Genomic DNA, 14,789 nt, shown 5'->3' with positions numbered 1-14,789 from the left:
CTGTCTCTGCTCTTCTGAGTTTTCAGATGAGGGTCCCATGATTTTTCCCCATAAGCTTACAGCTGCATTTTCTGAGTTTCTGGCAAATATTTTGAGTAAGAACAAGCTCACTGGAGACTTTCCAGTTCCTATTCCAGAGGGACTAGGCTGTGTGAAGGTTGAGGGTAGCCATCGTTGGACCTTTGTGTTTTATATGAGATGGGCTTCTCAAAAAAATCATCTCACTTTTGAAAACTACATCAAAATAAAGGAGATTCCAGCAATCACTAGAAACTCGGATTTTTTTTTTACATACTCTTGAAGGAGGGTGACTCTGTTAACACTGACATTGTTTCATTTTTAGGATACTTAAAACATTCAAGTTGTAAAATAATGCATTAACTATTATTTTTAAGTGATAATATTTGTGATGTTTTCTTTCAAAAGCAATACAAAACTGTCTTCTGTAATTTATTGATTTTTCATATTTATGATACATGACAGCAGAATGCCTTTCAATTTATAATATACATATAGAGCATAAATTTTCATTTCTGTGATTATACACAAAATTAAGTCACACCATTTGTGTCTTCATACATGTACTTGGGGTAATGCTGTCCATCTCATTCTACCAGTTTCTTTACCCCCATGCTCCCTCCCATTTGCCCTACCTAAAGTCCCTCCATTCCTCCCATGCTCCCCCCTCCCTATTATGAATCAGCCTCCATATATAAGAGAAAGCATTCATCCTTTGGGGGAATTTGCTTACTTAGCATAATATTTTCCAACTCCATCCATGTACTGGCAAATGCTATGATTTTATTCCATTTTAATGGCTGACTAATATTCCATGGTGTGTATACACCACAGTTTCACTACCAATTCATCCACTGAAGGGCATCTAGTTTAGCTATTGTGAATTGAGCTGCTATAAACATTGATGTGGCTGTGTCCCTGTAGTATGCTGTTTTTAAGTCCTTTGGGTATAGTCTGAGGAGAGGGATAGCTGAGTTAATGGTGGTTCCATTCCTAATTTTCCAAGGAATCTCCACACTCTTTCACACATTGGCTGCACCAATTTGCTGTCTCACCAGCAATGTATGAGTGTACCTTTTCTCCCACATCCTCTCCAACACTTGTTGTTGTCTGTCTTCATAATAGCTGCCATTCTGACCGGAGTGAGGTGAAATCTTAGTTTGGATTTCCAAATCTCTAATTGCTATGTTGAACTTTTATGTATATATTTGTTGCTCAATTGTATGTCATATTCTTAGAACTGCTTGTTCATTTCCTTGATCCATTTATTGATTTTTTTTTTGGGGGGGGGGTTAAGATTGAGTTCTTCATATACCCTAGAGATGAGTGCTGTATCTGACGTGTGTGTGGTAAGAGTTTGCTCCCAGGATGTTGGCTCTCTCTTCAACTCATTGATTGTTTCTTTTTCTGAGAAGCTGTTCAGTTTGATCTTGCACTTATTTACTCTTGGTTTTAATTCTTACACTATAGGAGTCTTATTAAGGATGTCGGGGCCTAATCCAACATGATGAAGATTTGGACCTACTTTTTCTTAGGTACAGGGTCTCTGGTTTAATTCTTAGGTCCTCAATTTCAATCTCAACTTTGAGTTGAGTTTTTGCATGGTGAGAGATAGGGACTCATTTTGCTGCATATAGATATCCAGTTTTCCCAGCACCATTTGTTGAAGAGTCTTTTTCTCCAATATGTTTTTGGTATCTTTGTCTAGTATGACATAACCATATTTATGTGAGTTATTTTGTCTTCTCTATTCTGTACCATTGGTCTACATGTTTATTTTGGTGCCACTACTATGCTGTTTTTGTTACTATTGCTCTGCAGTATAGTTTAAGGTCTGGTATAGCGATGCCACCTGCTTTACTCTTCTTCCTAAGGATTGCTTTGGCTATACTGGGTCTCTTTATTTTTTCAGAATTAATTTCATGATTCCTTTTTCTATTTCCATGAGGAATGTCATTGGGATTTTGATTGGAAGTGCATTAAATCCGTATAGTGCTTTTGGTAGTATGGTCATTGTGGCAATACTAATTCTGCTTATCCAAGGACAAGGTAGATCTTTCCATCTTCTAAGATCTTCTTTGATTTCTGTCTTTAGCATTCTGTAGTTTTCATTGTAGAGGTCTGTCACCTCTTTAATTACATTGATTCCCAAATTTTTTGAGGCTATTTTAAATGGGGTAGTTTTCCTAGTTTCCCTTTCAGAGGATTTGTCACTGATGTACAGATTCCCTGTGATTTATGGATGTTGATTTTATATCCTGCTACTTTGCTGAATTCTAGTAGTTTTCTGGTGGAATTTTTTGGGGATCTTCTAGGTATAGAATCATATCATCAGCAAATAGTTGATAATTTGAGTTCTTCTTTTCCTATTTGAATTCTTTTAATTTCTTTCATCTAATTGCTCTGTCCTATGTTTCAAGAACTATGTTGAATAGAAGTGGTAAAAGAGGGCATCCCTGTGTTCCAGTTTTTAGAGGGGAGTGCCTTTAATTTTTCTCCATTTAGAATGATGTTGGCCTGGGGCTTAGCTTAGATAGCCTTTACGATGTTGAGATATGTTCATGTTATCCCTAGTTTTTCTAGTGTTTTTAACATGAAAGGGTGCTGTTGAGGGCTGCAACCAAGTCAAGATAGCACCTGGCAGTTTGGTTTTTACTAACTTCTGATCCTATGTTTCCATAACAAAGATAATGCAACCCACTAAGATAACACACACACACACACACACACACACACACACACACAAAAGAAACACAACGAAACAAGAACAGAACAAAAATAAATTGTATCATTTTTCTATTTTCTTGAAATGTCCATCCGTCTTCCTGCCCTATCTGTTCTTCTACATTGCCAGCCCCACCCTGAGCAGCGGATGATATCACCGCATCCCCTGGGGGCGAGGTCACACGCATGCCTTTCTCAGGGGCAAACACCTTTTCTCTCATTCTATTTATTTCTAGGGACAGGCAGCTTAAAAATGAAACAAAACAAAACAAGAACACACTGTTTCTTGAAATGGTCACCCATCCTCTCCTCAGGGGTGAGCAGTTTACCATGTCACTTACTCCCAAGCGACCTGGAGCTCCCCGTATGGGCCATCATATGCTGCAGTCCGGCTGGGCAAAATGGGAGGTGACAAGCAACTTGAAGGTTGAAGCGGGAACTGCTTTATTGTGGGGAAACTCAGCAGGAACTGAGCAAGACAGCAGAGGTATATATTCCTAACTGATTACACACAGCTTGACTCAATTAGCATCATCTAGATACAGCAATCAGCCAATAAGGAATCTCCATCATCTTAATGGCTCGGTGGTCTTGCCTCACAAACCACTCCTCCTGGAAAACTGCCAGGTGCTATCTTGATTTGGTTGCGGCCCTCAACAGGGTGCTGTATTTTCTTAAATGCTTTGTCTGCATCTGTTAACATGATCATATGATTCTTTAAGTCTATTGATATGATGAATTACTGTCGGAGACCAGCTCCAACAGGGGGTCTGAATAGATGGTGAGGAGTCAGTGAAAGAGGGGGTGGAGAAACAACACAGACACCAAAGTGAAGGTGTTGATCCCAATCTTTACTTGTGAAGTTGATCATATATACTTTTCATTTTGGCAGGCTCACAGTACTTTGTGGTTACAAAACATGAATCATTATTCAAAGAAACAAAATATTACGTAGCTACAATTAGAATAGAAGAATGTATCTTGGCTTATGCATAAGCAAGCATTTGTACTTTCAGTTAGAGTTTTGTTTTGAGCTGTTTCTGCTTAGTAAACTTTTAATAATAGTTAGAAATGTCCCAAACTATTGGCCTATACCTTGACTATTCTTTCTTGACTTACTGACTGGAACCGGTGCCATGGTTACAGTAAGTGGTTGACTTGTTATTACTTTTAATCAAACAAAAGTAAGAGCACAAACCATTGTGCACAGGAACAAGAACAAGTTGCCCAGTACTAAGCATTAATATGTCTTCTTAACATTAATTTTTCTTCTCTAGATTTTAATTTAATTTCTCAAAAACTTCCTTGACAGGAACACAGGGAGTTTTTCATTAGACATTAACAATTTACACTCCACAGCTGAATCATTGCATTTAGAGCAAACAGATCTATGCTTTAGAAGTAGTTGCATTAATTGGGAAAGTCATTTTTTTTCCTTCATACTTAATGGTCATATGAGAAATCGCAACTACACTTATTAAAAGAATACAAAAACAAACCATCCCATTCCCAGAAACATACTGCACTCCTCCAGAGGATGGACGCCTTGCACCATCCACCTCAGTAGGGCCTTGCCATTGCCTGAGTCAGGGGAGGGGCGCAGCAAATTACCTTTATTGATTTCTGTATGTTGAACCAACCTTGCATCCCTGGGATGAATCCCACTTGATCATGATGCACATTTTTTAAATATGTTTTTGTATTCAACTTGCCAGAATTTTATTCAGAATTTTTTTCCTAGGGCTTTATGTTCATTAGAGATATTGCTCTGAAGGTTTCTTTCTTTAATATATCTTTGTCTGATTTTAGAATCAGGATGATTTTGTCCTCATAGAATGAGTTTGGAAGTGCTCCCTCTTTTTCTATTTCATGGAATAATTTGAGGAGTGTTGTTGCTAGTTCTTCTTTGAAGGTCTTCTATCCATTGAATCCCGGGCTTTCTTTGGTTGGTAGGCTTTTGATGGTGTCTTCTATTTCATTGCTTGAAAATGATCTGTGTAACTTGTGAATATAATCCTGACTCAGTTTGGTTAATTTTATATGATTCTAGACACTTGTTGATGTCTTCAATATTTTCTGTTTTATTGGAGTACTAATTTTCAAAATAATTTCTAATTATCTTCTGTATTTCTCTAATGTTCATGGTGATATTTCCCTTTTCATCATGGATTTTAATAATTTGAGTTTTTCTATTCTCTAAATTAGCATGGATAAAGGTTTATCAAATGTATTTATTTTTTTCAAAGAGCCAGCTTTTCATTTTGTGAAATTTTAAAAAATATTTATTTAAAAAAAAACAAATAGCTGAATGCATTAGAATTCTTACTATACATATACAGCACAATATTTCATATCTCTGTATATAAAGTCGGTTGACACCAATTCATGTCTTCATACATATACTTTGAATAACGATGTCTATCACATCCCATAATCCTTGCTAATCCCCTGATCCCTTTCCCTGCCCACCCTGCTGCCCTATCCAGAAGTCATCTATTTCTCCCATGCTCCCCCTCCCTACCCCACTATGAGTCAGCCTCCTTATATCAGAGAAAACATTCAGCATTTGTTTTTTGGGATTGGCTAAATTCACTTAGCATTATCTTCTCCAATGCCATCCATTTATCTGCAAATGCCATGATTTTATTCTCTTTTATTGCTGAGCAATATTCCATGGTGTATATATGCCACATTTTTTTTATCCATTCATCCACTGAAGGGCATCTAGTTGGCTCCACAGTTTAGCTGTTGTGAATTGTGCTGCTATAAACATTGATGTGGCTGTTTCCCTGTAGTATGCTGTTTTTAAGCCCTTTCGGTATAATCCAAGGAGTGGGATAGCTGGGTCAAATGGTGGTTCCATTCCCAGTTTTCCAAGAAATTTCCACACTGCTTTCCATATTGGCTGCACCAATTTGCAGTTCCACCAGCAGTGTATTAGTGTGCCTTTCCCCACATTCTGGCCAACACTTATTGTTTTGTCTTTAAAAACAGCTGCCATTCTGACTGGAGTGAGATGATATCTTATATAGTTTTAATTTGCATTTCTCTAATTGATAGAGATGATGAAACTTTTTTCATATATTTGTTAATTGGTTGTATATCCTCTTCTGAGAAGTGTCTGTTCAGGTCATTGGCTCATCTTTTGATTTTTTTTGTGTGTGTGTTTTAGTTTTTTATATACCCTTAATTAGTGTTTTGATGTGTGAGGGGTAAAAATTTGTGGATGTAGGCTCTCTGTTCACCTCACAGATTTTCTTTTTTTTTTTTTTTTTGAGAAGGGACTTTTTAGTTGGATAAAATCCCATTTATTGATTATTGGTTTTAATTCTTGTGCTATAGGGTCTTATTAAGGAAGTTGGGGCCTGATCTCACATGATGAAGATTAGGGCCTACTTTTTCTTCTATTAGATGTAGAGTCTCTGGATTTATTCTCAGGTCCTTGATCCATTTGAGTTTACTTTTGTGCATGGTGAGAAGGGTTTAATTTCATTTTGTTGCATATAGATTTTCAGTTTTCCCAGCACCATTTGTTGAAGAGGCTATCTTTTCTCTAGTGCATGTTCTTGGCACCTTTGTCTAATATAAGGTAGTTGTAATTTTGTGGGTTAGTCTCTGTCCTCTATTCTGTACCATTGGTCTATCAGCCTGTTTTGGTGCCAATACCATGCTGTTTTTAATATTATTGCTCTGTAGTGTGGTTTAAGGTCTGGTATAACAATACCACCTGCTTTGATCTTCCTGTTTAGAATTGCTTTGTCTATTCTGGGTCTCTTATTTTTCCAGATGAATTTCATGATTGCTTTTTGAATTTATATGAGGAATGCCATTGGGATTTTGATTGGAATTGCATTGAACCTGTATAGTGCTTTCAGAAGAATGGTCATTTTGACAACAGTAAATCTGCCTATCCAAAAACAAGGTAGATCTTTCCATCTTCTAAGGTCTTCTTTGATCTCTCTCTTTAGGGTTCTGTAGTTCTTATTGTATAGATCTTTTACCTCTTTAGTTAACTTGATTCCCAAGTATTTTTTTATGTTTGGGGTTATTGTAAATGAGGTAGTTTTCCTCACTTCCTTCTCTGAGGATTTGTCACTGATATATAGAAATGCCTTTGATTTATGGATGTTGATTTTATAACCTGCTACTTTGCTGAATTCATTTATTCTAGAAAGTTTTCTGGTGGATCTTTTTGGGTTTTCTAGGTATAGAATCGTATCATCTGCAAATAGTGCTAAGTTTTTCTTTTTGTATGTGTATCCCTTTAAATTCTTTCATCTCTCTAATTGCTCTGGCCAGTGTTTCAAGAACTATGTTGAATAGAAGTTGTAAGAGAGGGCATCCCTGTGTTATTCCAGTCTTTAGAGGGAATGCCTTTAATTTTTCTCCATTTAGAATGATGTTGGCCTGAGGCTTAGCGTAGATAGTCTTTATGATGTTGAGATGTTCCTTTTATCCCTATTTTTTCTACTGTTTTGAACATGAAAGCATGCTGTATTTTGTCAAATGCTTTTTCTGTGTCTATTGATGTGATGAATTACATTTATTGATTTCTGTATGTTGAAACAACCTTGCATCCCTGGAATGAATCCCACTTGGTCATGGTGCACAATCTTTTTGTATTCGATTTGCCATAATTTTGTTGAGATATTTTGTACCTATGTTCATTAGAGATATTGGTATAAAGTTTTCTTTCCTTGTGTGCTTGCCTGGTTTGGGGATCAGGGTGATATTGGCCTCAGAGAATGAGTTTGGAAGTACTCCCTCATTTTCTATTTCCTGAAATAAATTGAAGCATATTTTTTTCTTCCTTAAAGAACTTATAGAACTCGTTGTGTATCCATCTGGTCCTGGGCTTTTCTTGGTTGGTAAGCTTCTGGTGGCATCTTCTATCTCCTCACTTGATATTGGTCTATTTAAGTTGTGTATGTCTTCATGATTCAATCTGGGTAATCATATGACTTAAAAAATTTGTCTATGCCTCAATGTCTTCTATTTTATTGGAGAATATGTTTTCAAAATAATTTCTAATTATCCTCTGTATTGCTGTAGTGTCTGTTGTGATATTGCCTTTTTCATCACATATGCTAGTAATTTTGGCTCTCTCTCTCTCTCTCTCTCTCTCTCTCTCTCTCTCTCTCTCTTCATTAACATGGCTCAGGGTCTGTCAATTTTATTTTTCAAAGAACCAACTTTTTGTTTTGATTTTAGCTCTAATCATTTCTTGCCTTCTACTGTTTTTGCTCCTTGTTTGTTCTTTTTCTAGGGATTTGATATGTAGTGTGATGTCATTTATTTGTAGGCTTTTTCTTTGGAGAAATGAACTCCATGCAATGAAGTTTTCTGTTCGTACTGCTTTCATTGTGTCTGAAAGATTTTGCTATATTGTGTGTATGTTGTTGTTGACCTCTAAGAATTTTTTAATCTCCTCCTCAATGTTTTCTGTAACCCATTGTTCATTCAGTAGAATATTGTTCAGTCTCCATAGGTGCAGAATTTTTCATTCTTTATTTTGTCATTGATTTCCAATTTGATTCCATTAAGATCTGATGAAATTCATGGTAGTATCTCTACTCCTTTGTATTTGCTAAGAGTTGCTCTGTGGCATAGTATATGGTCTACTTTTGCGAATTGTCCATGCGCTGCTGAGAAGAAAGAGTACCCACTTGATGCCGGTTAGTGTCTGTGTTTTCTATTCTGTACTTTTGGTCTACCAACCTGTTTTAGTACCAATATCATACGATTGCTCTGTGGTATATATAGATTAAGGTCTGGTATAGCGATACCACCTGTTTCACTCTTCCTGCTAAGAATTGTTCTAGCAATTCTGGGTCTCTTATTTATCCAGATGAATTTTATGATTGCCTTTTCTATTTCTATGAGGAATGTCATTGGGATTTTGATCAGAATTGAATTAAATATGTGTGGTGCTTCTGGTAGTGTGGTCATTTTTAATAATATTATTTCTGCCTATCCATGAGCAAGATAGACCTTTTCATCTTCCTTGATTACACTCTTTAGGGTTCTATAGTTTTCATTGTGTAGATCTTTTTACCTCTTTTGTTAAGTTGATCCCAAAGTATATATATATTTTTAGGATATTGTGAATGGGGTAGTTTCCCTCATTTCCCTCCCAGAGGATTTGTCACTGATATACAGAAATGCATTTGATTTATGGGTATTGATTTTATATCCTGCTACTTTGCTGAATTCATTTACTAGTTCTAAAAGTTTTCTGGTGGAGTTTCTTGGGTCTCCTAGGTATAGAATCATATCATCAGCAAATAGTGCTAGTTTAAGTTCTTCTTTTCCTCTACTTATTCCTTTAATTTCTTTCATGTAATTGATCTGACCGGTGTTTCAAGAACTACGTGGAATAGAAGTGATGAGAGAGGGTATCCCTGTCTTGTTCAGATTTTAGAGGGAATGCCTTCAGTTTTTCTCCGTTTAGAATGATGTTGGCCTGGGGCTTAGTGTAGATAGCCTTTATAATATTGAGGTAAGTTCTTGTTTTCTCTAGTTTTTCTAGTGTTTTGAACATGAAGGGGTGCCGTATTTTGCCAAATGCTTTTTCTGCATCTGTTGAGATGACCATATGGTTCTTATCTTTGATTCTATTGATGTGATGAATTACACTTACTGATTTATGTATGTTGAACTAACCCTGCATCCTTGGGATGAATCCCACTTGATCATGGTGCACGATCTTTTTGGTATGTTTTTGTATTCAATTTGCCAGAATTTTATTGAGAATTTTTGCATTTATATTAATTAGAGATATTGGTTTGAAGTTTTCTTTCTTTGAAGTGTCTTTGCCTGGTTTTGGGATCAGGGGGATATTGGCCTCGTAGAATGAATTTGGAAGTACTCCCTCTTTTTTTATTGCCAGAAATAGGTTGAAGAGTATTGGTATTACTTCTTTAAAGGTCTAGTAAAACTTGGCTGCATATCGATCTGGTACTTGGCTTTTCTTGCTTCGGAATCTTCTGATGGCTTCTTCTGTTTCCTCACTTGATATTGGTCTGTGTAAGTTGTGTTATATCTTCCTGACTCAATCTGGGCAGATCACATGACTTAAGGAATTTATTGATGTCTTCACTATCTTCTATTCCTTTAAAAGCTATTAGAGTATATGGTTTCAAAATACTTTCTAATTATCCTTTATATTTCTGTAGTGTCTGCTGTGATATTTCCTTTTTTTATGACTTCTGGTAATTTGATTTCTCTCTGTCTCTTTGTTAGCATGGCTAAAGATCTGTCAATTTTATTTTTTTCAAAGAACCAACTTTTAGTTTTTTCAATTTTTTCAATTGTTTCTTTTGTTTCAATTTCATTGATTTCAGCTGATTTTTTTTCTTTTTCTAGGGCTTTGAGATGTAATGTGAGATCATTTATTTGTTGGCTCTTTCTATTAAGTTCTTTCTATTAATGAATGAACTCCATACAATGGATTTATCTCTTAGTGCTGCTTTCATAGTGTCCCAGAGATTTTGATATGTTGTGTCTATATTTTCATGTATATGACTTTTTTAATCTCCTCTTTGATGTCTTCTGTAACCCATTGTTCATTCTGTAGCATATTGTTCAGTATCTATGGTATGGCAGGATTTTTTTATTCTTATTGATTTCCAATTTTATTCCATTATAATATGATAAAATGCATGGTAGTATCTCTACTTTTTGTATTTTCTAAGAGTTTCCCTGTGGCATAATATCCTTCTCTATTTTTGAGAAGGATCCATGTGCTGCTGAGAATACAGTGTATCCACTTGATGTTGGTTGATATATTCTATATATGTCAATTAAGTCTAAGTTATTAATTGTGTTATTGAGTTCTATATTTTCTTTATTCAACTTTTGTTTGGAAGATTTGCCCAGTGGTGAGGTGTGTGTGAAAGTCGTCCAAGATCATGTTGTGGTCAATTTGACTCTTGAACTTGAGAAGAGTTTGTTTGAACATAGGTGCACCATTGTTTGGGGTATATATATTTGATCGTTATGTCTGGTTGGTGTATGGTTCCCTTGAGCAGTATGTAATGTTCTTCTTTATCTCTTTTGATTAACTTTGACTTGAAGTCTACTTTATTTGACATTAGTATGGAGACCTGCTTGCTTTCACGATTCATGTGAGTGGAATGCTTTTCCCAACCTTCCACCTTCAGTCTGTCTTTTCCTATCAAATGAGTCTCCTGGAGGCAGCATATTGTATTTTTTTTTAATCCAGGCTACTAGCCTATGTCTTTTGATTGGTGTGCTTAAGCCATTAACATTTAGGGTTACTATTGAGACATGGTTTGTATTTACAGCCATCTTTGTTTATTTTTGCTACTTGAAGTGTTAATTATTGTTTAATTTTTAATTTTTATCTACATATATGATCCAGCATTTTAATTGAACATGTATAGTGATCAAATCAGTGCAATTTCTACCTTCTAAAATATCATTTTGATATTTGAAACCTGCAAACTCTTGTTAGAATATCCACAGTCTAATAATTACTTTTCCCTCTTAACTGCATTTCAGCACTTCTTGCCAACTGTCTCTTATAACAGATATAAAAAGCTTTTCTCTTTTGTTGTTCTTTGTGATCAACTTTTCCAGCTTCAACATATGAGTGCAAACATACACGTTTTGTGAAATATGAAAAATCACTAGAAAAAGACAATCTCCCATGGTAAGTCCATAAAAAATAATATAAATTTAAAAATTGTAAAATATAATCCCAGTGCATTGTGAGGCTAAGACAGGAAGATGGTGAGTTCAAATCCAGCAACAGCAAGGCCCTGAGCAACTTGGTGAGATGCTGTCTCTAAATAAAATATAAAATTGAAGTAGGGATGTGGCTTACTGGTTGAGTGCCCCTGAGTTTAATCCCTGGTATCCCCCAAATATTTTAGGGTTCACATTTAGTCACTAGGCCTTAGGTCTTTCTTAGTGAGATCTATATATAAATGGTATATGCCAATTCTTATGAATTTATTTTATGTAAGTCAAATATTATATAAATATTTTTATAGTATAAGCTTAAATAGATCTATATTAGCATGTAAAAATAACTTAAAATTGTTTTAGGTGAGGCTGAATGCCTACTATCTCATTGGCTCAGGAGTCAGAGGGTTGCAATGCCAAAGCTCAGTAACTTAGCAAGATTTTCCTCCAATATAAAAAGTGGCTGATGAGATAGTTTAATGATGAAGTGCCTTGGGTTCAATCTGTGGTACAAAGGAAAGAAACAGGATTTTAAAATTGCCTTGTCTCAACAACAACAAAAAAATGTGTATTTAAAATGAAAAAATGCATTCTATCACTTTTCTGTGACACACAGAATCTGCTTTAATTCATTTTAAACATTTGAATCTTACACAATACAAGTTTTCTATCACTCATTAAATGACATGTTTTAATCACGTGTCTCAAGGCCATTGGATGAATTTAAATTCAGTGTGGCTGAGGAATCTTCAGTCATACCTACAGGAGTGTGCAGGTGCCATGAATTTGCAGTAATAGTCAATAACTCATGGATGGGTTGTTCATTGCCTTGAAACTGTTGGAAAATTGTTTTCTGATGGTAAATTTCGATAACAGTATCAGGAAAAATTTAGACCCTTTCCTGATAGTATGCTTCAAAGAAAGAGACACAATTTCATGCAATCATAAGGAGAACTGATCTTCATACAGGTAGTGTCAGGAGAAAGCAGTCTGCAGAATGACCAATCTCCAGTTTTGAACTACAATCATATCACTAAATAATGTGCATCAAGTATATATGATTAAAACATATATCATGGTAATAATGAGAACTAATCTTCATACAGGTAGTGCCAGGAGAAAGCCCAGTCTGGTCATTCTGCTAGCTCCAGTTCTGAACCACAATTGTCACTAAATGATGTGCATCAAGTATGATTAAAATTGTGTAAATATATCATGGTAGTGTTGTGAAGAACTATCTATAGTAATGTCCATGCTGAGGTTCCATTGCTTTTAAGAAGCATCATGGGGAATGGGAATGATTCATAGATGACTGAAATCCTGAGCTATGTACCTTCCCAGCTGTGCACATTATGCCTGGCACAACATAGTCCAGGAGATCATGAGACATAACACAAGCTCTCTGACATCATAATCTGAGAAACAATCCTCAAACAAGGGTCTACAGAGTGATGCTTCCAGCTTGGTCCAGGGATGCCCTATCGTACTAGGCACTCATGTCCTTTATGCACTGGAGAAATCAAGTTGCCTCCCAGAGTGGGCATTCTTTGTGGAAGGATGTGTAAATCACAGGGAATCGAACACAGATTTCTGAAATAGGTTACATTTGAAGAATTCACATATGGTAAGAGGAAGGAAAGGCCAAGTGAGGAGATGAGAAAAAACAGATCATACATGAAAAAGAAATTTTCAAAAAAAAATCAGAAGTTTTGTTTGTTAGAGCTGATAGTAAAAAGACGCCAGTTTTCTCTGTAAAATAACATTGAGTGGAGATAAGCATGAAACCTAGAGATTTACCCTTTGGAGTAAAGAATGGTGTGAATATTATTCTCCTAGAACTTATCATTTCAATATTTATTTTCCCAAATAAAGTTAAATCAAATGTTTGTGGGTGGTGTTTTGTTGACCCAAAGGGCTCACATATGACGAGAATATTGTGTTTTTACTTTTTGAACAGGACTTGTAGATGAGATTCTAGGGGTTTATTTCAATCAAAATTGTGTTTCTCTCTCTGTGGTGTCATGGGTTCCTGGAGCTGTAAGATCTGAGCAGGGACAGGGTCAGGTTATAGTATCTTATAATTACTGTGTTGCTGAGGGGTCTGGGAAACCATGACACATGCTATCTATCATCTAATCCAATAAGTATAACAAACATGATATTGTAAGTTATTAAGTAGAACAGAAAAGGTCTACACAATAAAAATATATAATGAAATAAAAATGTGGGGGCATAAATGCTCCTATAGTACGTCTTTTTTTTTCTTTTTACAGTCATCATTTTTCATGTTTATGGTTACACTTTTCTACTGGGTATATAAGACTAAAGAGGTGGTCCTGTATTGGAATGTTTTTCCTACACTTGAGGTCAGTCTAGTCGCCTCAGTGATGAACGCCATGGAATTCATGAGGAAATGCATAATTTTTTCAGTCCAAGCATTATGATGTGCCTGTGGACCATGTGATTTCCCAAGAAAACATTGAGAATATTTCCCCCTTCAGCCCAACCCTCCTTTTTTACCTGAATATGCATGTTGGCTCCTAGGCTTTTGGGTCTTTCTCATCTCCCTGATTGGGAGCTTATATAACTCTCCAAAGTTGTAGATCCCTTAGGTGTACTGCAACTCTATCAGGTGAAATTTTAAAGTTGTAATTCAAACTAGAGATATCTGGACATTATTTTAGTATTCCTAGGTCCTTCTTGTAACTTATTTTTTGTATAATTACAAATAAAAGAGTATATAATTTACGTAAATTATATTTACCAAATAAAACTTGAAAAAACATATGAAATAATTAATGGAGACGTTATAGCATTATTTACCCAATAGAATGTTTTACTATTGCGTCGATCCATTATCAAAGTGAATAGTGGAAGATGTGTGACCTAACATCATTAAATGCATGATAAGGTTAACATTAAGAAATTTACACTTTATTTAGTAACAAATTGCATCCCTAATGCAAATATAAATAAAAATGTCCTGTAAAATGGGCATGGTGGTCCATGCCTGTGATCCTTGGGATGTGAGAAGTTTTCAAGTTCAAAGCCAGGCTCCATAACTTCGTGAAGCCCTAAACAACTTACCAAACCCTATCTCTAAATAAAGATGAAAAAAATATCTGGGGATGCAGTTTACTGATAAACTTAGGGACACTTAAGTACAAAAATAAAAACCAAAAATTTAAAATTTCATATAAACTTTACAGAGACTTCTGTAATAATAAACAATGAGAATTATGTTTTCTCCAGTTGTGAAAAATGAGAATATTTAGTAATTGTTGATTCATAGTAAAATTATACCCTTTTAGGGATGCACTATTCTATATTTTTATTTC

At 35.5% G+C, this 14,789-nt stretch overlaps 1 long non-coding RNA gene across 2 annotated transcripts in view; it reads left to right on the top strand.

Moving 5' to 3' along the window:
* LOC120893001 (uncharacterized) overlaps nucleotides 1-14,789 on the top strand; it is a 63,371-nt gene that overhangs the window by 43,010 nt on the left and 5,572 nt on the right. The window contains exon 1 of one of the 2 annotated variants that reach the window (XR_005737896.2): nucleotides 421-11,416. The exons of the other annotated variant lie outside the window; for it this stretch is intronic. This is a non-coding gene — a long non-coding RNA (uncharacterized LOC120893001). Of the gene's footprint in view, nucleotides 1-420; nucleotides 11,417-14,789 lie in introns of those variants that run through there. 2 annotated transcript variants of the gene reach the window in all.

The sequence above is a fragment of the Ictidomys tridecemlineatus genome, chromosome 7 (assembly GCF_052094955.1).
Source record: "Ictidomys tridecemlineatus isolate mIctTri1 chromosome 7, mIctTri1.hap1, whole genome shotgun sequence".
Taxonomy (NCBI): Eukaryota; Metazoa; Chordata; class Mammalia; order Rodentia; family Sciuridae; genus Ictidomys; species Ictidomys tridecemlineatus.
Note: the sequence above shows the minus strand (reverse complement) of the source record. Positions and strands in the feature narration are given on the sequence as shown.